Raw genomic sequence first — 23,232 nt, 5'->3', positions numbered from 1 at the left:
CAAACAGGGTAAGGAACTTGGTTTCTCGAATAACTTCTGGCACATACATCTGAGGGCATAGCCGTCCAAGAAGAAAATGTAGCCATTAGTGCCATCTATCGGCCACAGGTAAAGATTGGCGATCGGTTGGATAGGGATCAGGTTATAGACAAGAATTGGTGCAAAAATGAGGAAAATTTTACATTTTCACAAACAGGGTAAGGAACTTGGTTCCTCGAATAACTTCTGGCACAGACATCTGAGGGCATGGCCGTCCAAGAAGAAAATGTAGCCATTGATGCCATCTAGCGACCACAGGTAAAGATTGGCGATCCGTTGGATACCAACCGAGTTATAGCAAAACTTGATGCAAAAATGAGGAAAATTTTACATTTTCACAAACAGAGTATGGAACTTGGTTCCTCGAATAACTTCTGGCACAGACATCTGAGGGCATGGCCGTCCAAGAAGAAAATGTAGCCATTGATGCCATCTATCGACCACAGGCAAAGATTGGCGATCGGTTGGATACCGACCGAGTTATAGGCAAAACTTGGTGCAAAAATGAGCCTTGGCGATTGGTAAATTTATAGATTTTTTTGATTTTTTTAATTTTTTGTATGCTATTTTTAATTTAAAGCATTATTTGATTGAAAAGAAACTTATTTTAACAATTTCGCATGAAATTAAAACAATATTTTAAATTTTGCTAATTTGCTCAAAAAAATGGCAAGGGGTACCCCTTATGAAATTTTCGAGTTGAAAATATTTTTTTTATTTTTTTGTTATTTTTTATTCTTTTCTTCTTTTAAAACATTATTTGAGCGAAAAGAAACTTATTGCAACTAATTCGCATTAAAATATATCAATTTTTTACATTTTGCTAAATTACTCAAAAAATGGTATGGAATTTGGTTCCTCGAATAACTTCTGGCACAGACATCTGAGGGCATGGCCGTCCAAGAAGAAAATGTAGCCATTGATGCCATCTATCGACCACAGGTTAAAGATTGGCGATACGTTGGATAGGGACCGAGTTATAGGCAAAACTTAGTGCAAAAATCAGGAAAATTTTACATTTTCACAAACAGGGTATGGAACTTGGTTCCTCGAATAACTTCTGGCACAGACATCTGAGAGCATGGCCGTCCAAGAAGAAAATGTAGCCATTGATGCCATCTAGCGACCACAGGTAAAAATTGGCGATCCGTTGGATAGGGACCGAGTTATAGACAAAAATTGGTGCAAAAATGAGCCTTGGAGATTGGTAAATGTATAGATTTTTTTTAATTTTTTTAATTTTTTGTATGCTTTTTTTAACTTAAAGCATTATTTGAGTGAAAAGAAACTTATTGTAACAATTTCGCATGAAATTAAAACAATATTTTAAATTTTGCTAATTTGCTCAAAAAAATGGCAAGGGGTACCCCTTATGAAATTTTCGAGTTGAAAATATTTTTTTTATTTTTTTGTTATTATTTATTCTTTTCTTCTTTTAAAACATTATTTGAGTGAAAAGAAGCTTAATGCAACTAATTCGCATTAAAATATATCAATTTTTTACATTTTGCTAAATTACTAAAAAAATGGTATGGAATTTGGTTCCTCGAATAACTTCTGGCACAGACATCTGAGGGCATGGCCGTCCAAGAAGAAAATGTAGCCATTGATGCCATCTATCGACCACAGGCAAAGATTGGCGATACGTTGGATAGGGACCGAGTTATAGGCAAAACTTAGTGCAAAAATCAGGAAAATTTTACATTTTCACAAACAGGGTAAGGAACTTGGTTCCTCGAATAACTTCTGGCACAGACATCTGAGAGCATGGCCGTCCAAGAAGAAAATGTAGCCATTGATGCCATCTAGCGACCACAGGTAAAGATTGGCGATCCGTTGGATAGGGACCGAGTTATAGACAAAAATTGGTGCAAAAATGAGGAAAATTTTACATTTTCACAAACAGGGTATGGAACTTGGTTCCTCGAATAACTTCTGGCTCATACATCTGAGGGCATGGCCGTCCAAGAAGAAAATGTAGCCATTGATGCCATCTATCGACCACAGGCAAAGATTGGCGATCGGTTGGATACCGACCGAGTTATAGGCAAAACTTGGTGCAAAAATGAGCCTTGGAGATTGGTAAATGTATAGATTTTTTTGATTTTTTTAATTTTTTGTATGCTTTTCTTAATTTAAAGCATTATTTGAGTGAAAACAAACTTATTGTAACAATTTCACATGAAAATAAAACAATTTTTTAAATTTTGCTAATTTGCTCAAAAAAATGGCAAGGGGTACCCCTTATGAAATTTTCGAGTTGAAAATATTTTTTTTATTTTTTTGTTATTTTTTATTCTTTTCTTCTTTTAAAACATTATTTGAGTGAAAAGAAGCTTATTGCAACTAATTCGCTTTAAAATATACCAATTTTTTACATTTTGCTAAATTACTCAAAAAATGGTATGGAATTTGGTTCCTCGAATAACTTCTGGCATAGACATCTGAGGGCATGGCCGTCCAAGAAGAAAATGTAGCCATTGATGCCATCTATCGACCACAGTTTAAAGATTGACAATCCGTTGGATAGGGACCGAGTTATAGACAAAAATTGGTGCAAAAATGAGGAAAATTTTACAATTTCACAAACAGGGTAAGGAACTTGGTTCCTCGAATAACTCCTGGCACAGACATTTGAGGGCATGGCCGTCCAAGAAGAAAATGTAGCCATTGATGCCATCTATCGACCACAGGTAAAGATTGACGATCGGTTGGATAGGGATCGAGTTATAGACAAAACTTGGTGCAAAAATGAGGAAAATTTTACATTTTTACAAACAGGGTATGGAAATTGGTTCCTCGAATAACTTCTGGCACAGACATCTGAGAGCATGGCCGTCCAAGAAGAAAATGTAGCCATTGATGCCATCTAGCGACCACAGGTAAAGATTGGCGATCCGTTGGATACCGACCGAGTTATAGACAAAACTTGGTGCAAAAATGAGCCTTGGAGATTGGTAAATGTATAGATTTTTTTTAATTTTTTTATTTTTTTGTATGCTTTTTTTAATTTAAAGCATTATTTGAGTGAAAAGAAACTTATTGTAACAATTTCGCATGAAAATAAAACAATATTTTAAATTTTGCTAATTTGCTCAAAAAAATGGCAAGGGGTACCCCTTATGAAATTTTCGAGTTGAAAATATTTTTTTTATTTTTTTGTTATTATTTATTCTTTTCTTCTTTTAAAACATTATTTGAGTGAAAAGAAACTTATTGCAACTAATTCGCATTAAAATATATCAATTTTTTACATTTTGCTAAATTACTCAAAAAATGGTATGGAATTTGGTTCCTCGAATAACTTCTGGCACAGACATCTGAGGGCATGGCCGTCCAAGAAGAAAATGTAGCCATTGATGCCATCTATCGACCACAGGCAAAGATTGGCGATACGTTGGATAGGGACCGAGTTATAGGCAAAACTTAGTGCAAAAATCAGGAAAATTTTACATTTTCACAAACAGGGTAAGGAACTTGGTTCCTCGAATAACTCCTGGCACAGACATCTGAGGGCATGGCCGTCCAAGAAGAAAATGTAGCCATTGATGCCATCTATCGACCACAGGCAAAGATTGGCGATCGGTTGGATACCGACCGAGTTATAGGCAAAACTTGGTGCAAAAATGAGCCTTGGAGATTGGTAAATTTTTAGATTTTTTTGATTTTTCAATTTTTTGTATGCTTTTCTTAATTTAAAGCATTATTTGAGTGAAAAGAAACTTATTGTAACAATTTCACATGAAAATAAAACAATTTTTTAAATTTTGCTAATTTGCTCAAAAAAATGGCAAGGGGTACCCCTTATGAAATTTTCGAGTTGAAAATATTTTTTTTATTTTTTTGTTATTTTTTATTCTTTTCTTCTTTTAAAACATTATTTGAGTGAAAAGAAACTTATTGCAACTAATTCGCATTAAAATATATCAATTTTTTACAATTCGCTAAATTACTCAAAAAATGGTATGGAATTTAGTTCCTCGAATAACTTCTGGCACAGACATCTGAGGGCATGGCCGTCCAAGAAGAAAATGTAGCCATTGATGCCATCTATCGACCACAGTTTAAAGATTGACAATCCGTTGAATAGGGACCGAGTTATAGACAAAAATTGGTGCAAAAATGAGGAAAATTTTACAATTTCACAAACAGGGTAAGGAACTTGGTTCCTCGAATAACTCCTGGCACAGACATTTGAGGGCATGGCCGTCCAAGAAGAAAATGTAGCCATTGATGCCATCTATCGACCACAGGTAAAGATTGACGATCGGTTGGATAGGGATCGAGTTATAGACAAAACTTGGTGCAAAAATGAGGAAAATTTTACATTTTTACAAACAGGGTATGGAAATTGGTTCCTCGAATAACTTCTGGCACAGACATCTGAGGGCATGGCCGTCCAAGAAGAAAATGTAGCCATTGATGCCATCTATCGACCACAGGCAAAGATTGGCGATCGGTTGGATACCGACCGAGTTATAGGCAAAACTTGGTGCAAAAATGAGCCTTGGAGATTGGTAAATGTATAGATTTTTTTGATTTTTTTAATTTTTTGTATGCTTTTCTTAATTTAAAGCATTATTTGAGTGAAAAGAAACTTATTGTAACAATATCGCATGAAATTAAAACAATTTTTTAAATTTTGCTAATTTGCTCAAAAAAATGGCAAGGGGTACCCCTTATGAAATTTTCGAGTTGAAATTATTTTTTTTATTTTTTTGTTATTTTTTATTCTTTTCTTCTTTTAAAACACTATTTGAGTGAAAAGAAGCTTATTGCAACTAATTCGCTTTAAAATATATCAATTTTTTACATTTTGCTAAATTACTCAAAAAATGGTATGGAATTTGGTTCCTCGAATAACTTCTGGCACAGACATCTGAGGGCATGGCCGTCCAAGAAGAAAATGTAGCCATTGATGATATCTATCGACCACAGACAAAGATTGGCGATCCGTTGGATAGGGACCGAGTTATAGGCAAAACTTGGTGCAAAAATGAGAAAAATTTTACATTTTCACAAACAGGGTATGGAACTTGGTTCCTCGAATAACTCCTGGCACAGACATCTGAGGGCATGGCCGTCCAAGAAGAAAATGTAGCCATTGATGCCATCTAGCGACCACAGGCAAAGATTGGCGATCCGTTGGATACCAACCGAGTTATAGGCAAAACTTGGTGCAAAAATGAGGAAAATTTTACATTTTCACAAACAGGGTATGGAACTTGGTCAATCGAATAACTTCTGGCACAGACATCTGAGGGCATGGCCGTCCAAGAAAAAAATGTAGCCATTGATGACATCTATCGACCACAGGCAAAGATTGGCGATCCGTTGGATAGGGATCGAGTTATAGACAAAAATTGGTGCAAAAATGAGCCTTGGAGATTGGTAAATTTTTAGATTTTTTTTATTTTTTTAATTTTTTGTATCCTTTTTTTTTAATTCTAAGCATTTATTGATTGCAAAGAAACTTATTGTAACAATTTCGCATGAAAATAAAACAATTTTTTAAATTTTGCTAATTTGCTCAAAAAAATGGCAAGGGGTACCCCTTATGAAATTTTCGAGTTGAAATTATTTTTTTTATTTTTTTGTTATTCTTTCTTCTTTTCTTCTTTTAAAACATTATTTGAGTGAAAAGAAACTTATTGCAACTAATTCGCGTTAAAATATATCAATTTTTTACATTTTGCTAAATTACTCAAACAGAGTATGGAACTTGGTTCCTCGAATAACTTCTGGCACAGACATCTGAGGGCATGGCCGTCCAAGAAGAAAATGTAGCCATTGATGCCATCTATCGACCACAGTTTAAAGATTGACGTTCCGTTGGATAGGGACCGAGTTGTAGACAAAATTTGGTTCAAAAATTAGGAAAATTTTACATTTTCACAAACAGGGTATGGAACTTGGTCAATCGAATAACTTCTGACACAGACATCTGATGGCATGGCCGTCCAAGAAGAAAATGTAGCCATTGATGACATCTATCGACCACAGGCAAAGATTGGCGATCGGTTGGATAGGGATCGAGTTATAGACAAAACTTGGTGCAAAAATGGGTCTTGGAGATTGTTAAATATAAAGAGTTTTTTAGTTTTTTAATTTTTTGTATGCTTTTTTTAATTTAAAGCATTATTTGATTGAAAAGAAACTTATTGTAACAATTTCGCATGAAAATAAAACAATTTTTTAAATTTTGCTAATTTGCTCAAAAAAATGGCAAGGGGTACCCCTTATGAAATTTTCGAGTTGAAAATATTTTTGTTATTTTTTTGTTATTTTTTATTCTTTTCTTCTTTTTAAACACTATTTGAGTGAAAAGAAACTTATTGCAACTAATTCGCATTAAAATATATCAATTTTTTACATTTTGCTAAATTACTCAAAAAATGGTATGGAATTTGGTTCCTCGAATAACTTCTGGCACAGACATCTGAGTGCATGGCCGTCCAAGAAGAAAACGTAGCCATTGATGCCATCTATCGACCACAGTTTAAAGATTGGCGATCCGTTGGATAGGGACCGAGTTATAGGCAAAACTTGGTGCAAAAATGAGAAAAATTTTACATTTTCACAAACAGGCTATGGTACTTGGTTCCTCGAATAACTCCTGGCACAGACATCTGAGGGCATGGCCGTCCAAGAAGAAAATGTAGCCATTGATGCCATCTATCGACCACAGGCAAAGATTGGCGATCCGTTGGATACCAACCGAGTTATAGGCAAAACTTGGTGCAAAAATGAGGAAAATTTTACATTTTCTCAAACAGGGTATGGAACTTGGTTCCTCGAATAACTTCTGGCACAGACATCTGAGGGCATGGCCGTCCAAGAAGAAAATGTAGCCATTGATGCCATCTATCGACCACAGGTTAAAGATTGGCGAGCAGTTGGATACGGACCGACTTATAGCTAAAACTTGGCGCAAAAATGAGCCTTAGGAAATTTTCAAATTTTTAGATTTTTTTTATCGTTTTATTATTTGTTCTTCTTTTTTTTAATTTAAGCATTAGTTACCTATTTCATTGCAATTTTCCATAATTTTAGATGCAATCCTATATGTAATTAAGTTTCCAAATTTCGGAATATCCTTCCCAACCGTTGTTACAGACAAATGTGCCCAAAACCTAAATCCATTGCCCAGAAACCTTTTGCTCAGGGTGTGGTTTCTTGTTAGTAATAAAATGTTTCTACCATTTCGAATGTGCCATATGTTTGTGCTAGATTGTTCGACAGCATTTTAACATTAAATTGAATGTCACCATTCAAACACACATTCCATTGGTAACGGATAATGCTTTCGTGCGTGTTTGAATAAATCGAATCGCAGATATGGCACATAAGACACACACGCAAGAAACCACGATTCCCACAACGGTACGTTATTATTCTCATTAATGTGCCCATTTCTTTTTCTGGTTCGTTTGAAAAATGATTGCTCTACCATGCGTGCTACCATGTGACACGCATGATGAGTTTGTCATCACCGGCTCACATTCGGCTTCGCTCAACGGTGACGAAAAGAGGTTGACTGGTGAAAGATCTTTGCAAAACAAAAGATTCCTGGATTGAAGAAAAAGAACATGAACAATGAGGAAAACACAATCCATTCCTTCGCATACAATCATATCGTTAAGCGCGATGCTGCCACCAACAAATCCAATAAAACATTGGTACCTTATTTTATACGCTACCGTTTGACCCTTTTTCGCGCTTGTTCTGTCAGGTTTTACGGTTGAGTGAACCAAGCTAAACAAAACGAATGCAACCGAACGGGAATGGTTACAGACTCATAATTTTTACGCACGAATGCATCTTAAATGCCATCAGCATTTGGGAGGATAAGGTTGAAAGGGTGCTGCTCCTGGATTTTCAGGATGTTTTGTATGTGGCACCGTACAAGGCTAGTGCTAAGAGATCTAGGTTAGGTCTGTTACGAGGGTAGATTTGTTAAACGTTGAAAGAAATATAAAAAAGTTAGCGGAAACAGTAAATGTCACAGCTGAATGCTCTAAACACTTCTTACTCTCATGAATAGCCAACAAAACATTGGAATTGACCTAAAACCTAACCCAATTCTGGATGGGGACTTACCACGCCTTACGTTCTGGGCTACAAGATGAGTATAAAGAGTTGTTTGTTACGAAAAAAACTAAATTCTTCAGTTCCGAAATAGAAATAGCTCCGTTTCTCCATCTTAGGACACTTCCCAAAAAAAACCTCAAAATGAAATCAAACATAGCATTACGAGTTTCGGTGACATTGTGATACATTTAACTCGAGATATGGGTTACCAAATAATCACCACCAAATCTCTGGGGAAAGACACTATCGGTAGCATATGTGAAACGTGTCACATAAGCCATGTTACACTTGGACTTGGCGGGAGGGCGAGAAGAAGGACACCCGTTGATTGACACGTGGTGGTTTTAAGCTTTCATGGATGAACGTTATACGCATGAATCTTTTGGGCTGGGGATGTTTTTTTGTTTGTTAGGTTTGGAGCAAACACTCCAAAATTCACAACCACTGCTACACACGTAATAGTGTGTAGTGGGCGGAACTATGGTGAGGGATTTTGATTCGGGATGCCATGCGTGACGTCACGTTTTTCTTCTTTTTTTCCGCACCGCCGTATCCCTTTCGGTATCAGTGGGGAAACACTGCATACAAACATTGAAATGGTTGAAAATGAAAAAAAAAAACTCTAAAACCCAACAACAAAAGCTTCGAAAAAAGAGAGAAACAATGTGGAAAATCAAATGACAAGAAGCCCGTTTGGTTGCGCGAGCAAAACCGAAAAAGGGTATTGCGGGATTGAGCATGAACCATAAATACGCCTGATTGCTGCCGAGAAACACATCCGAATTAGACGAACCGGATGTGCAGAAGAGAACCACTCTTCTTCTTTTTTTCCTCTTGAGTGAGTGTCCATAACACAATAACTGTAGAAATTGGAGGAAAAAAATACAACCCAAAAGAATCTCTGTGGTGTGGTTTCGCTTTGGTCGAAGTTTCGATCTGATGCCATGTTTTTCGGTCAATCCTATCCACAGCAACGGAATCGGAGGGTTTTTTCCCCGCAATCTAGAACCCGAGCTTTTTGCCTCGGACGTGATGATATCCTTCCATCGACCGACTGTTTTGCAGTGGTTGGGAATGGATTGTTCGCAAATCCTGCCGAACATTCGAAAGGATCCTGTTCCTGCGGTCTCGCACCACAACTGCGTGATTGCTGTGTTTGCACAGCGCAAAAGGAATCCTTTCGGTTTCTATAAGGAATCGCTCGGTTTTGAATGGGATCTTTTTCTCCCCGCACGTTGGGATGGTGTTGCCAAAACAAAACCCCAACCAAAATAAAAAGCGAACGTAAGGATTAGATTTTGTGGTGGAAAACTGGACGTACACTGTGGCCAGATGAGCTGGTGGAGACGAATGTCGTTCTCCGCCCGTTCCCACGTACCGCTACAACGGTTCAAAGCTCGACAGATATTTATTATTCAGCTTAAAATCTTGATTAAAATTAGATCCCTCGCTCAGTCTGTGTTCGGACTGCCACTTCCATGGCGTGCCACGGTTGCCGGCCACGATCGAACAAAGATGCTTCAAGATGTTCCCCAATCATACGCGAGTGATTTGAAAGCATATGTGTACCACACACACACACACGCGTGCACAGAAGCAGGCAAACAAAATGGTCTTAAGATATGGTCCCAACCAGCTTCCCGGGGAACGTATGGCGTGAAGAAGATTTAATCCTCGCGCGTTAGAAATATCAGCACCAAGTCTTTTTCGAAGTGGCAAATAAGATGCTACACAGACCAGGGCCAAACATACACCGCGTTTTGCGTTACAAACAAACCGACTGATGTGGTAACTCGCATGCAAATCAGTTTCCCGAATGGCATCACGCACGCACGCACGCAAAAGCGACAAGCAAGAGTTTTGCTGGCCGGAACCGGCACCAGCCCATCCCGAACACGTGAGCGACAGGAAATTGAATGAAAATATATGCCCAAAATCATAAACAAATGAAACCGGCCTAATTTAATTTTCTACCATTTCCACACACACACACACACACACACACACACACACACACACACACACACGCACGGTCGTGTATGTACATTCCGAAGAGAAGATTTTTGCTTTGATTTTCTTTCTCACTGGTGCGCATCGGGTTGGTCGGTATCTGTTGACGATACAAGAGATAGCAAAGTGAGAGAGAAAGAAAGAAAGAGAGGGAGAGGAGTAATGCTTGGAAGCTGGCGTGTAAGGATGCGAGGACTGTGCGATAAAAATGGAATCTTTTTGCTGGAATGGCTGTCATGGGCATGGGTGTTTTGCCTTTCATATGGCACCCGAAACGAATGTCCCGAATTCTGTCACCAGTTGGATGTGGATTTCGGGCGCGTTGGAAAGGAAATGAAGACATTCCATGTGTTGGATGTGTAATTGTAAAACTAATGCTTTACCCTACCACAAAGCTCACATGGGAATGGAAGCATTCTGGGCGAAGTTGATGTGTTGTGTCGTGTGGAATTGTGGGCGAAACTTGTCACCGCTAATCTCCCGTACCGGAGATGTATGATGTGGATGGGTGGATGGGCCTTGTGTGAAGGTTATTAGTTGACACTTCGTTGGATGGATTAAGGTGTTTGGTCTGTCTGTCACATCCGTACATCGTGCGTCTTTCAAATGTAATAAATTATTCGGAGCATTAACGCTACACCACCCAGTGAACTGTAATGAAAATTTAAACTTTTTGTGGATTTCTATAGTGTAAGTGTATGTAGGCATTTAATATGAGCTGAATAAATTATAAACTAATTGAGCTTTGTTTAGTCAAACATAAGTAGAGATATTTGTTATACTTTCAATGATTTGTTGAAGAGGCGTTTGAAAAAAATACATGTTTTAACAAAATTTTAATCCTTTAACTGTATGAATATTTAAGCGATATTAACACACACAGAATCTGAGCCATACAATACTTAATTCTGGTTGTCTTCTAACACTGTAATCTTATGACATTTAATGTCGAAATTGATTCAATTGCATTTTAAAGTTTGAAGCCCTCTAGCATTGCCAATAACTTTCAAATGGCTAAATTAACTCTAACTAGCTAGCTGAAAGCAAAAACTTTATCTAGTACGATAACAAGCACTCGCTTGTTGGAATGACTGCAACCATCACAAGCTCCAACCCTCTAAGGTCGTTACTCGTCAACAAGGACACAAACCAAAAGCAGGATAATTGATAAGCAAAGCTCTGTTTAAAATAAAAAAAAGCAAAACTTCAAAGTTGCGAAATGTTCGTAGCGCACCGAGAGACTGTAGCGATAATGATGAGGTTTTCCGTACCGTTTCACTCGTTTCATTCGTTTCACTGGAGGTGTATCTGTGATACTGTTTGCTTATTTCTTACATTTTACAAAAAAACACTTCCACCCACAACACAACCTCCCGTGCGTTGATATTCAGAGCGAAACCATTGGAAAGCTTCAACCATTCCCAAAGTACGTTAACCTTCCGCCGGTCAAACGCTGCACGCATCGGCGGCCATAGTGCTTCAGCTCGTGGTCTGCAAGACCATATGCCCCCGAGGGGGTGGAGGAACCCGCGTAACATAATGTGAAGGGAGAATGTGCACTAAACGAAGCTACTTGTGTGTACATGTGTTATGCTAATTTATTCATTTCTCCCATATGGTTGGGGTGGTGCCGGGAAAGTTCATACACGGTGGGCACAAGTGAAGTAAATTTTTGCAGTAAATTGCAACCAAACAGTCGGCCAGCGATGCTGGGTGCCAAGTGCCAAAGTGTAAAGTGTACACCGAAGCAAACAAAAGTCCAAAAACCACAGCCAATTTTGAAGTAATTTCTGTTGCAGAAGCGGTTGTTGTCACGCTGGATGTGTGAAAGTAGAAGTTAGTCTTATATTGTGCATTTAAAAGTTAGAAATTTAAACACGATGGTGTTAGTAAAGTGGTACAATAAATGCTTCATTGCATCGCATGCATGTAAAAAATGGAGATAAGAAGAAGAATTTAATTTATTTAATTTATCATTTTACCGAACAGTTTCGGACGAAGAATGTGTGTAACAAAGGAACACTTAAGAAAAGATAAGAAAAATCTATTCTGATAAACGATCAAGCTTTTATGGACTACTTTCAGTTCAATTTATAACGTTGTGCAACATTTTACAGTGATTGAGAACACTAAGAGTAAGTTTAGAAATTTAATTTAAAGCAATAAGAACTACATTTTGAACTATTAAAAGTTTCGTGTAAATAAATTGTTTACTGACAACTTTAATGCTTCAAGAAAAATTAAGCTTTTCATTGAATTTGACTTCATTTCGAATCGTAAATACCGTAATGCATCTCTTGGGACATAATTAACGCGTAATTATCAAGCCACACTCACCGATCCACATCGCTGCATCCATTATGTGTCGTTCATTCCTTTTTTCCTTCCTTCGACGCAATGATCAATCATTGCTTGGTAAAGGTACGTGTGCAAATAATATAAGCACCCGTCTGAATAGCGTTAATTTAGCCACCAACACTTTGGCAGCTTTTGTACCAACTGTACAGACACTTGCTTTAACATCCCATTCTCGCTTGTAATACATCAAATAAATGTATGGCCCCAAATGCCGGTTTGGTGGTTCATTACGTTCGAAAAGATGAACCATCACCAACAGGCCAGATGGATTACTTTATTATTGGAGTTGGCTTTCTCGTTGATGCGCACCAAAAATCAGTTCAGCGAGCCACCGGTAAACTTTGGCTCTGCCCAAAAACTCACTACCTTCATCAGTGAAATAGTTAATTCAGCGAAATTTCACTCACCCTTCCGGCCGGATGCAGTTTTCCCAACCCGCGGGAACCACTTGCAGAAACTTCGTCCTGTGCTTTCGCCGTAATTTCTGTCGCTTTTGCTTACTTCGCGCGGGAAGTTTCCTTTTTTGCTCTATTTTATTACTTCTGCTCATCGTTCAATCTTCAACAAAAGCATCTCGTTAGTCGCGAAAATTAGCTGAAAGTCAAAATTAACTTCCCATCGCAGGAAGAAGCAACCATTACACGCTCGTGAAGGTAACGATGGTGGGTATTTACCACTCTGGCTCTAGCAGTGAATTGGCGTAAGATTACCTTGCGACAGGTAAAACAAGCGTGTTGATAGCTTACGGAAAAGGTAATCCTTCACAACCTGGTGAGCTGGGGACAAAAAGGGGTGCTGCCGCATTTCATCTTTGATCATTCCTTTGTCTTTATCTGTGCTTTATTTCAACCAATGGCGAGCGGCACCAAAAAAAAGGGGGACAAAGTTTCTTTTTGCATTGTAAAAACGTGTGCAATGTAGTGCCCGGAGGAAACGGTTTCTTGCAACATGATTCGTAACTTATGGTGCAAAAGCGCCCGAAAGCCGATTTTGTTCCGTGATGGAAAAAGTTGAGAATATTCAATCAACCCAAATCTTTAACATAATCTTTTTAGCGCACCTTCGATGGTGGACCGTACGGGGGGCGTTTTGGGGACAGGGTACGAAAAAGCTGCTCACGCTTTTGTGGAAGGTTTAAATTTGTCTTGGCAGATAAATTATGATAATAACTTCTGCTATTCAATCCCGCAGCCTCAACACAATGAGCTAAGTCTATAGCAAATAATATTCAACGGGTATTGGTAGGGCTTTTCACGATTTTCTTTACGTTTCAGGTAATTGTAACGATAAGGACACGTTTGGGCTTAATCCGTTACCTGTTTCGGTGTGTCTCAATGGTTTTGCTTGCAATTACTGAATCCTTTTTCAGTCACTCTTACGTGAAATAATTGACGATGGAGATTGACGAAGAGTTAGTTTCATGATTTTCTCTTCTATGATGAAATTAAAATTTCAAAAATACTCATAAATTATTTTTGGCCTAAGCAAAATAAGAAAATAAAAACATCTAAAAAGATAATAAATTTACAAATAATCACATTTGAAAATGAAAAATGAAAACGACTTAAGTAAATTTGCGCTTTTCATCATTTCCCATGCGTTTATTTCCATTTATTCGCTAATGATTTGTCAATAAAATCCAGCCAATGTTTCAATGGGAAAAATGTTGCAATAAAAACAAAAACACACATGTAAATCTTTCCACCACACTTCCCCCAACTCCCAAGCTATAGTCACGAGATAAACCATGTTAAACAATTTCCGCCATAGATCTGCTCTTCCTGCAACAGTGAAGTTTTGGCTGATAAAATAACGGTTTTGTTTATCTTTGCCCAAAGTAAATTAGCAATCAGCATCCACGACATCCATCCGCTGCAGCTAAACGAGCCATAAAATAAGCCAATTTTCCACCCCGAAAATCCGAATCTAAGTCACGAATTTTCCACGCCGGCAGCGTCAGCAATTAGTTTAAGGCGTACGTCGATCATCAAACGCAGGGACGAGTAAATTGGATCTGCAAAGTAAATCTTATTTGCACCACCACCCCTCCCATCCATCCACATTGCACACGTGTCTCCGGTAGAAAAAAAAGCTCTTGCTCTTGTTCGTTGGTTGTGTTTTTTTGTTTTGTTTTCCATGCACGGATCATTACCAGCGCACATATGTATTCGCACGAAGATCATACCAGGACCAATCGGGCCCAATACCAACCCTCTTGCCGATGTGGCCCATCGTTTGTGCTTTGTTCTGTTTGGATTTGCGAGTAAAGAAAATCAGAGAAAAACACAAAAAAATACGAACACATGCCAAACCCTTATCCAGCACCTGGTGACCCTGTGGTAGGGATGGCAGGGGAAGAAGAAATGAAGAGGAGAGGAAGGATGAAGGCACCATCTCAGTGACGCATGTACACAGCTGCCTGGGCACAGTGAGGCAGCTTATTTTCATGCGGAATTATTGAATTTGCAAATACTGATTGATTACGGCAAACATCGACCAGTACGCTCTGTCATCGTACCGAGTGGTTGGTTTGGGCTTGGGTTTTTTTTGTGAAGCATAGGAAAGGAATGATGGAAAGCGAACGAACAGTGTGCTCTCCGCAACGTTGTTCTTTTGGGGGGAGAGTGGGGTTTTCAGTTTTAGAGAAAGATTTCTAGAGTGTGCGTACATTCGATTGACGATGCTCCGAGGCAAATGCGGAAGGCAAAAGTGACTAATTCGATTTTTCAAATATTGATACACCATCAGCATGATGCCGAGGGTCTGTGCGTGTATCTTACCATTATGGTTTAGTACAAGTGCTTTCTGAGTAAAAGATAATTTTATTTGTTATTATTTGCTACGGGCTTTAGCCACATTTGTATGCAATTGGATTTTTTTTTAATATTCCAACTCTTAATAAATGCGTAAAAGTTCTTCTCTTCAGATGTCGAATAAAACTTTTGCCTGTTAAGAATTTTCTGCTGGATTCTGTATAAATTCTGGAAATTTTTCAAAGCGCAAAGGAAAATTGAAGATTAATCTTGATAAAATCTAGTTTAAAAAAATCCAGCAAAAGCTTAAAATTTTGGGCAATTTTTTTTCAGTTCAAAAGTTGAAACTTTAAGACGTCATCCGCCAGACAACCAAGTAAATATCGAGCCCGATTTTCGTTTAAAAACTAGCGATTTACTGTAATGTGAAATACAGCGTATCGGAGAAATTTCTTAAAGAATTCTCATAAATACATTGTATAAAATTTAAAAAAAATAACTATTCTTCTAACCTTTCTTGCCAGTATATATGGAAAGCTAGAAGTGTTTAAATTTGTTAAAAACTTGAAAATCAAACCATTTTAAAAAAGACTCAATGTTCTTAGTTTCTTAGTTTCTACATAATATTTTGATCAAATGGAATATTGTACAATCACAGTCAATCAATTAAGCAAATAAATTTCGGTCTTAAATTTAAACGACCCAACGTACGTGTGAAATGATGTCAAAACTGGACACTTTCCATCCCTCAAACTTCTGACGCTCCATCCACTACAGCATCGGATGAAGTATTTTACTGATCATACCCATCACACATACACCGAGACACCATTTTGAGATCCACTCTGCACACTAGTGGATCATCCAGCTGAGTACATCGCATCCACAAGAAGAGCACCAACAAGAACAAAACTCTCTCTCCCCAAAAAAACTCATCCCAACTTCGTTTCCGTCCATCTAAATGGTAAACTTTTCCCATAAACGTTATCATTAATATCCTGCGCTGCGGCTACTATTGCTGGTGCTGGTGCTGCCAGTGCGGCGCCTCGACTGCTGATACCACTAAGATGCTCACATTTCAATCCATAGTCTCGTAGTAAATGCTACGTTTTCATCGTTCTCCATCTCGGAATGGGGGAAAATTTTCTCCTCGAGGGGGCCAGAACGGTTGAATAAAAATGTTGTGCAGAGTAGAAAGAAAAAGTCGAGCACATATTATAACTTTCTGAATGTAGCCGGCATGAAAATGGGCTCTAACGCGTGCAAAAAACGAAAACCGGAAAGTCATAAACAGGAACCGGGAACGTTCCGCATATTACCAGGATGCTGCTGTAGGAAAAAGGGAGCTTTTTTGTTGTTGTTTACTGCCATTGTAAAACACCATTCAAACAATGCAAAAGCAATCGAAATCATTGTAACAATCGAAATGACCATGGTAAATGGAACGAGCTTAGCATAGTCTATTGTTTCAACTCGAAAGCAAATTGAAATTCACCCAAAAGCACCATAAGCAACACGAAGGATGAAGGATTGGTATAATGTATTCTAAGAATTCATTACATTATATACGAACACATGGTATCGGTTAGGCTTTGCATAACATTCCCATAATATCGTTCGGTCGCATTGGGCTTTTTGCTATCATACACTGCTGCCAAAAGCCAACCACATTAAGTCAATGGGAACTCCATGAAGAAGCGCAAAAAAAAGGGATACATATCACTTTCCGCAACCTGAACCGGTCAGCAACATTCAAACCCATTTTACCATTTAGCTTTATCCTTCCGTTTGGTTCGCCCCCTTGTGCCTCCCGTTCGTGAGCCATAATGCGTTCGTGAGTAAACTTTTATCCTTTAAAGCTCAATTCAATTCCCGTTCTGGCTTGTGAGCTGGGTGCAAACTCTTCCGATTAAAGCGATCGAAAACCTTCACTTCAAACCATTCATTTGCACCCGATGGTGTTGAACCGGAATTTATGAATCCTTCGGGCAGTGTTTACGGGTGAAACCCATCATAACCGGGGTCCGGGTGACTATACATGACTTCACGTCCCGTGCAGTGAAGGTTTCGCTGATTTTCTTGTTCCGGATTCACCGGAGTTATTGGCATTGGTTTGAGGTTTCCGGCTTTTCCGGGTTGTTCAGGTTTCCACGTTTTACGACGGATTACGCATTTGGCTGCGTGTACGGAATCGGTTCTAAGGAACCTGCCGACAGTGCACACTCTTCGGCGGTAGAGAAACAAAATCTCGCACCAGCCAAAAGATTTCTGGTATGTTTTATGGACTCGTTTGTTTTCCTTAAATTTTACGACCATCCATCAGCGGAGCCTAACTTCGCTTACGGTACACGAGGGGCATGCTTCATCCCGCATACGCATGCGGTACCATAATGAAGTTCATCACGATATTAGGTGCCATCACCGTTCGCTGATGGTGAGCGAAATTTTATGATGGGCCCCCAAAAACCCCTCCCATGGAAGAACAGCGGCGACACACTTCTGCTCACACCTTCTAGTTGCATGTCAAACCGTATTTTGACACCTTTCGCTAGCGAATATAGATAAACTTAGCCCGGGCTTTCCTCATTAAGCCATCAGCAAGATTGGACGAAACTGTCGGTTTCCGGTAGAAAACATGGCGGCATTGTTGTGAAGAGAGTTCCCGCATCCTTCCCCAAATTCTGTACCGGGCATCGATGCTTGATGGTTTTCTGGGGATGTTTTTGAAAGTTTTGCTTCGTTTAGCAACCAGCGCACGGTTGTGTCTTAATTCCTGCTTAATGCACAACGACACCTTTCGCTTTATCTTGCTTCCGGCCCGTTTGATGGAAGGCCACCGTGCGATTTCGTGTGCACCAGACCTCGGTGGAGATGATCTTTATAGCATCAAGCAGTCGGTTCCAAGATGATGTTACCTGTACCTACTGGGTAGGTAAAGCGGTAAAGCGAATACGTGATCTGTTTTTCCGAAATGGAGCTTTTTGTCCCACCAGAAGGCCAGATGCTTGGTCTATGTTTGGTTATCGAATGGTTAGAATTTCACAAGAGAAAAATTGAAACTTTGCTATAGATATGAAACCTTACCTTGGGTGATTCTTGTTTGGGTTTTGTTTTTATTTGTGTGAATAAAACAAGGTATAAAATTTCTGTTACAAATTCACCCCCAAAAAAAAAAGAAGTAAAACTCACCAACATTGGACAGAGAAAAAGTGAAACATTTTAAATATTTTACCACCAACAACAAACACTTAAATTATATTAAGTTCTGTTTTTTTGGTGTAACTCAAAACAAAAAAACAGAAAAACACAACGAACGAAATACATGTTTCGGCCATGGTTAGCGCAAAACTTAGTGAGTGGTTTCGTGCACAGTCGCGATTTATTTGCATTCGTTCCCACTTGCCAGCCGAACGAGTGCACTGCTGATGTCATTGAGCAAAACCAGGTGCAAACTTTTCCAATCAAATTTACGAATGCTAAATCCTTGCGCACCTAGCACCGTCACCGGTGCAATGTTGGTGCATCACATCCCCTTTTGCCACCCCCTTTGCCCTTTAAACCAATGATTTTATTATACCCCACAACCACGAAACATGATGCACCAAAAAAAAGGAAAAAAAAGTTTCGTAGCAAAGTTTTGGTGAGGGCGGGGGTGAGGACGAAAACAAAAAATTAAACCAACTAAAAGAAGAAAAAAATACCCCACCTTGACTGACTCAAAAACTCCCAAACGAACTAGCCACCGTTTTGCTGTAATTGAATCAAACCGATTTTCCGACACTTTCCGCGGATCGAGCGAAGCGAAATTGCTTTGCACCCGCAAACTGCCGGACAACTCTGGCACTCTGGCGTTAAATAACTTTCCCGAGTAAACATTCTCCTTGTGGAACGTTTTTTTTTGCTTCCTAGCGTGGGCTTGATGGCTAAGCCACATGCAGATAGGGTTTGGCTACTCTTAGTGCGCAAGTGTTACCGATTTCCGAGACTCTATCCGGTTTACCAGTTCGATATCGTGCATTAGATCCATATCAACTTCCTGCCCGTAGTAGTACGATCGCGAAAAGCCATTTGCTGTGGCGTTAAACATACGCAAAAGAAGAAAATCCTATCGCAGCACACAACTACCAAAAAAACAACAGCCAGACGACAATCGCCTTTCGAATTCGCTTACGGATTTGCCCTGAAAACAACGGGGACGGCCCGTACAATCGGGCAGCAAAACAAATAGACAAAACCCGCTGATCAAAACCCGCTCTGGTTAGGTGGGTTAAGCGAGTGTATGGAAAAACAAAATCCGAAGTGCAGCTTTCCCAGACCGGACCTATCTACTGTCCTAAATCAAGCCCCGAAAACCTACATGCTACAGTTGAAATAATCGAAAACTGCAACCACGTTATAGAAGGATCCATTACGTGAAGCACGGCCGGAATGATGATGCAGATAGACCGCAGAATTAAAATTGGGCGTCAAATAAACTGCCCTACCGTTTTTGATGGACAGCACTGTGCTCAGTCAGTTTCTGCTGACTGCAAACTGGATGTCCTTTTTTGCCAGGTTCGATCCTGCAGACACCCACAAGCGGAACGGTGCTCATCAGCGATGGCTTTCTTCGGGAACGGAACACACCTATAGGTAGGAAATAAAACAACACGGCCATCGGCAACAGTTGCATCCGTAAGGGCGTTTGATGAAACGCCGAATATCGCGAACTGGCCATTTTCTCTCGCTCTGTGTGTGTGTTTTATAGTGTATCTAAACCTCAGCTAAAAGGGATCCTGTTGTTTGCATCACACTGTATACCCTCCGGCGTCGAAACAGGTTCATCATCAGGAAAGGATGATGTCGTCGGTTGATGATGTTGATAGAGATTCACCACTTTCCTACTATCTAGATATTGCTTCGAGTTTTAGAGAAGCGAAAAAAAAAACACACACACCCAAAAGTCCACTCACTCATCAGCTCAGCTTCTAAACAATCTGCCGAGTCAATGATTTTGGAGAGCTTTGTTGCGCATCGTTCTGGGTGCTGGTTCTTGTTTGCTTTTGTATTTTTTGTTTCTCTCTCCCCATTCTCTCGTGTGCAAAACCACACCCGAACAGTACGCTAAAAGCCAAACGGAACATTTCGATTATTTTTTATCGCAAATACTTTCACCCGTACCCCGGGGCCGGACTCATCGGTCAACTTAAGGTAGCAAAAGCTGGAGACTCACGAATGCGTGCGCAATTCGCGGTGGTTTTGGATGCGAAAGTATCGCTGCAAAAAATTGAAGCTCGTTTCGTGGGCAAAGTTTTCCAAAAATCACGGGTAGACACACAGAGAAAAAAAATCCCTCCTCACGTATGGGGTCGCTTGCAAGTGGATAAAAATTGCAATTGCATGAAATGCAATTGACATTCGCTTCACTTGCCGGACATGCATGCATGTTGAGATTGCATATTGTGTCCGACCGTAAAGCTTCGAGCTTTGGCACTTTTCTGGCGGGCTCGGGAGTTATTAGCGAAATGGGCGATGCTTCAGAATGCCAAACATGGCTCCCGCGGCCATGTTATGTGGTTGTGCTGTGGAAAATTCTCTACCCCCTTGTTAGGGTAGGCGTGCTTTTTTTCGATTCAAATTCAAACACGGTTTGGTGAAACAATTAACGAATCTATCTTGACATTTCTGAGCTCGAATGGTCGTTCCACTGGGTATGATTGCCGTCTCCCATTCAGTACTGTATTTAACAGGTTTCCTGATCGATCGTTTTCCAAATTGGTAAGCACTTTAAAAGTATGAGCTCAAGTTTTGGTCCCTCTCGCCCTCCGCACTCAAGAATCATTAAACTGATTGCAATTATTAACAAACATGAAACGAGTTAAACGATCGGTTTCGGTACACATAACAACAATACAACTTTGCCTTATGCAAACAAGCTGGCAGAGAAATTCAACAGCCAGATGGTAGAAACTAGGTAAAAGAGGTATTTTCGATGAAAATCGTATCGGAAAACTTTGCCACAGCGTACAAAATGGGTGGGTACAAAAAGGTGGGGAGAAACCAGATCCCACATAGCTGGCAGGAGGGTTTCTCTCTCAGCTTTGCATAAAGCTACCAATGCTGCTATCAAAAACTTTCTTTCCGATTGTTATTGATTCAATTTTTCGATTCTTGTAGCGTGGGATGAATGTTGGGACGAATATTCAAAATGCTTTTTGAAATGAAATAACTAAAACAATAATATTTAAAGTATGAAAGAAGAAAAAGTTTCAGAACCATTCTGATCAACATCAAATAGAAGTTTAAGCATAAACTAATTTCATTTCATAAATAATGCTTTCCGGCTGTAATTCAGCTTCTATCATCATCAATAATATATTGTGCATTCTGACATACTTTAAGAAAGAATTTCCCCCCAAAGAATCCCCATTTCGTAAAAACCCCCTGGAAGGAACATTGCTTTCTCCACAGTTCAGTATATTAATTCACGCTGTACACCAGTATTTTCGCTTTTCCAACTTCAGTTCCACGGAATTGGAAAGATAATGATGCGCAAGTTAAAAACAAAACAAAAAAAGCCGACGACCACAACAGAACGAACGATGAGGTGAGAAGTGTTTTTTTACGAACCATCTCATTGCTGGTTCAGTTTTTCGATTTCTCGCCGGTTTGGCTTTTCCCCACCCGGTTTTGTTTCCTCTCGTCACCGGTTATATGTTGCCAATGGATTGGAAAAATAGTAGCCCAAACCGTTATGCAATGGCGCCCATGATCGGTGGCGGTTTTGCTTGCTTCGTCCTCAAGCTGCCATTTTCCGTTCGTCCTTTTGTTCGCTGCGCTTCCGGCAGTGGTTATATTTTTTTCTTCTCTCTCCACGTCTTACCCGTGGCAGTCTTCAATGACAAAGTCTTCAAGCAAGCGTACCGGAGGAAATGAAAATATAATCTTTCCAGTAGCAAAAAAAAAACTAATTTTTCCCCCATTCAAATGATCCGCGCGCGTTGATCGCATCGGAACGATAACAATTTGAATAAAGCGAAGCGAATCGACCGAGAGCGTGCGAATGGTTTTGCAAAAGCACAGTAAAGCCAAGCGTTTTGTGTTCGGCGTTTTTTTTCCGTCGTGAAGCGTTTTTGGGAGGAAGCTTCTTCGCAACATTTGCAACATTATAAGGTACACCAGAACCTAATTTTAATTTCGGCAATCATTAAGCATCGTCGTCCTTTCGTCGGCGGTCGGTGCGATGAGAAGCAAGTGGAATGTAATGTTTTTTTTGTGGCCTTTATTCACGCTCATCCAGCTGTGCTTTTTCCATTTCCCAACCTCTTACCGACCAATTTCCCGATTTATGGGTCAGCTTTCTATGATCCATTTAGAATGCGGCCCATTTGAAATGGAGCACTCAGACACACAAAAACCACCACACCACAATTGCAACCATCGTGTCTATGCTGGCTGAGGGCGAACACAAATGAATAAAAACCTTCCCCGCGCTTTGGAAATGGTTTCTCATAACGAACGATTCCCTCAGCGTGTCCTGGTCGGGCCGCACACTCTGACAGCACAACTTCGCGTCCAACACTCTCCATTGCAGCCTGGACGTACTTTTGTTTCCACGGCCATGAACAGAAAAAAAAGGAATCGCAACTGCGAGCCGAACGACGTTTAAATAAATCGTTCATGTCAGGGTGTATCAATGATTAATTAATTCTTGAGAAACTCATTACCCGAACCGAATTCGAACGGAGCAAGACGAAAGCAATTCCACCCATAAAATCCGACTCCCTCTCGTTTTTCCTTTCGCTCACAATTCCACCATACATAAATGCAAGTCCTTTTCAGTGCTTTCGAATTCGATTTTGGGACTAAAATGCTGGCCGCGCTGAATGAGCGGCATTCCAGCATGGCATTACCGACGGTGCTACAAATGTAGCGCATTTTGGCTGAAGGATTGGCCGTCTTTCTCAAAATATTTACCAACTTCAACTCCCTTCTTCCCGCC

At 39.7% G+C, this 23,232-nt stretch overlaps 1 protein-coding gene and 1 long non-coding RNA gene across 4 annotated transcripts in view; both read left to right on the top strand.

Moving 5' to 3' along the window:
• LOC125766536 (uncharacterized) overlaps nucleotides 1-23,232 on the top strand; it is a 138,128-nt gene that overhangs the window by 52,099 nt on the left and 62,797 nt on the right. The window lies entirely within an intron of this gene.
• On the top strand, nucleotides 316-3,963 carry LOC125766567 (uncharacterized). Its single transcript, XR_007418671.1, has 3 exons — nucleotides 316-981; nucleotides 2,543-2,732; nucleotides 2,922-3,963. It is a non-coding gene; the product is annotated as an uncharacterized LOC125766567 (long non-coding RNA).

Source organism: Anopheles funestus, chromosome 2RL (assembly GCF_943734845.2).
Source record: "Anopheles funestus chromosome 2RL, idAnoFuneDA-416_04, whole genome shotgun sequence".
NCBI lineage: Eukaryota > Metazoa > Arthropoda > Insecta > Diptera > Culicidae > Anopheles > Anopheles funestus.
The sequence above is the reverse complement of the archived record's forward strand: the minus strand, read 5'-3'. Positions and strand labels throughout refer to the sequence as shown.